Source organism: Oratosquilla oratoria, chromosome 20 (genome assembly GCF_046742065.1).
Source record: "Oratosquilla oratoria isolate Oo_2021 chromosome 20, ASM4674206v1, whole genome shotgun sequence".
NCBI lineage: Eukaryota > Metazoa > Arthropoda > Malacostraca > Stomatopoda > Squillidae > Oratosquilla > Oratosquilla oratoria.
In genome coordinates, this window is record NC_134796.1 from 7,989,457 (window position 1) to 7,992,567 (window position 3,111).

Consider the following 3,111-nt stretch of genomic DNA (forward strand, 5'->3'; position numbering starts at 1 on the left):
CGATTTCCTACTTCCTAAAATAAAACACTAAATATATAAGATAAAAGATTAGAATTATTTTTTACTTTCATCTGAAAAAATAGGAATGACATCAAGAAAACAAATATTTTCATTTGGTGCACAAAAATATAATATATTGATTTATATTTTAAGGAATATGAAATTGCTTTTTGTAGTTATAAAATGGATCTGTTACGTAGGTTGCTTGTAAGCGTAGTGCAGTTCCTCGATATAAAGTTGGCTTAATTTTGACATTGTGTATCTTTCTTATTAAGGCAATTAGGCATTGAACAAATAAGTAGAATATTTGTTCTAAAGAGAAGAAGCAATAGGAAAATAAACATTTGTATAAATAGACACGGTAAAGGAAACATGGACTGGAGGTGAAGCTTTATTCCTGACGTTTCGTCTAACGACTTTCTCAAAGGAATGAGCATACTAGAAACATACAGAGATTATAAACCCGCCTTATGGCTCAAGGGGGTGTGCGAACGTATAGCGCTGCGTCCTGATTGGCCCGCTGAGACAGCCAATCACGAAGCGCTATATTCGCTGAAGATTTGGCCCAGGTGAAGCTCCCAGCCTTATTGTTGATATTCGGACGAGTGGTGATGTACGCAGCTTCTATAGATTTTCTGATCTTCTTATCCATACCTTCGTGTAGAATCTCGGCTCGGTTCCATTGTGGGAGGTGCCCAGAATCGTCAACATGCACCACCATTGCGTTGGTGAGTCTATGGTGACGGAGGTCGGCCTTATGCTCCCTGATTCTAGTGTTAAGGCCCCTCTTAGTCTCTCCGTAGTATGCTTTATCGCATGATGTGCATGGGATCTTATATACGACGCTGTCTTCTCTCCCCCTCATCTTAGTCCCGCTTTTTATCATGTCACCAATCTTCGTTCCCGATGTTACGGCTGCTTTAACTTCCGTGCTCCTGAGCATTCTAATAATGTCTCCTACCTTCTCAGAGTTAGGAAGCGCCATGTATGATGTTTTTGTGGTGGCGTTGCCTTCTCTTAACCTGCTTGTGTGGATTATTTCTTCCGCTCTTCGTCTTAAGCTCAGGATTAAGCCCTTGGGGTAGCCAAGCTTCAAGAAGGCCGCGATGATGTATTCGATTTCCTCCTCCAGGAATTCCTCGCTGCATATCCTGTAGGCACGCAGGAAGAAGCCCATGACTACCCCCTTTTTCGTCCTCTCATTGTGTGCCGACAGGTAGTGTATGAAGTCGTCACGGTTCGTAGGCTTTCTGTAAACCCTGAACAGGAGGCCCTCAGTAGTCTTTATTAATAGGGTATCCAGAAACGGAAGCTTTCCCTCTTCTTCCTCTTCTATAGTGAATTGGATCTGCGGATTCACTCTATTTAATTGACTCCTGACGTCATCCAGGTCTGTCCTGTTCGGAGCGATTATAAGAACATCGTCCACGTACCTGAGCCATATTGCCCTCCTTCCTATGATATGAGAGTAGTGGTCCTTCTCTTGGACCTCCATGAAGAGGCAAGCAGCCACGGCACTCAGAGGTGACCCCATTGCAAGGCCACTGTGTTGAAGAAACTCCTCTCCCTCGAAGGTGAATGAACCAAAGTTTACGCACATGGATACCAGCTTCATGAAGTCTCCCCTGGGCAGCGGCAACTCCTCCTCGTCCATGTTGATGACCACTCTCCACACTGCCTCCAGAGCGCCATCTGTGGGAACTTGTGTGAATAAGGATTTCACATCATAGCTGGCCATTTTCTTGTACCTCATGCTTGTCCCCTTTAATCTGCGTAGCAGGTCCTCTGAATTTCTTAAATGAGATCCACTTATGGATCCCATGGCTTTAGATAGGGGCTTGGCCAAAACCTTCGCTAGTCGGTGGGGGGCACTGCCAATCCCTGATGTGATAGGTCTCATGGGGACCCCTGGTTTGTGGGTCTTGGGAAGACCCCTCATTGTTGGCGGGCGAGGGTCCTCCTCGATTAGGTGTTTTAGTCTGCGTCCCATCTCCGAGCCTCCCAAAATCTTTCTCACCTTACCGTTAAAAATCATAGCTTCCTCCTTGGCGTGACCTGGACGTTTCTTCGTGTACGTGTCTTCATCTTCCAACAATTGCTCCATCTTCCTCACGTAATCTGCTTTGTCCATGATCACGACGCCGCCCCCTTTGTCTGCTTGTGAGATGAAAATGCTGTTGACCTTACCGAGTTCCTTCAGCGCTGAGATGTATCTGCGCGGGAGGGATCTCGGAGTATTGGCAGAGAGGGCTATGCAGCATGCCGTGACCCCTTGCTTGAATCCCTTCTCGGCCTCGGTGTCCGACTAAATACTGTTTTTTAAGGTGTAGTCCGTAAAGCTCTTGTTACCAATCCCTGTGTCAAACTTGAGACCCAGGGATAAAGCCTCGGTTTCCGTGTCCGTCAAGGGTCTAGTTGACATGTTGTTGATCAAATCCGGTCTCCCCACCTTCCTCCATTCGCTGCTCGCACACAATACCTGTAATTTTCGCTGGAGCCTCATCTTCTGTGCTGTATTCTCCTCCTTCAGTCTTGTCACCAGGTGGTTGGGGAGATGTGTATGCTGCAGATTGTACTTGATCTCTTCTACCCCGTACTGAAGTTGTTTGCAGCTCTCTTCTAAGTATATCCTCGCACTCCTAGAGAATGGTGTGGTATCACATCTGAGGTGTTGTGGCGTTGATTTTGGGACCACTTGCTCAGCGATGCAATCTAGTAGGAAAGCTCTTCGGTTCCTAAGACTCTGCAGTTTCCTCCTCGTACGCAGCTCCCTCTCCACATTGTCCAGTTCGCCCAGGGGAGACTTCATGAAGCTGGTATCCATGTGCGTAAACTTTGGTTCATTCACCTTCGAGGGAGAGGAGTTTCTTCAACACAGTGGCCTTGCAATGGGGTCACCTCTGAGTGCCGTGGCTGCTTGCCTCTTCATGGAGGTCCAAGAGAAGGACCACTACTCTCATATCATAGGAAGGAGGGCAATATGGCTCAGGTACGTGGACGATGTTCTTATAATCGCTCCGAACAGGACAGACCTGGATGACGTCAGGAGTCAATTAAATAGAGTGAATCCGCAGATCCAATTCACTATAGAAGAGGAAGAAGAGGGAAAGC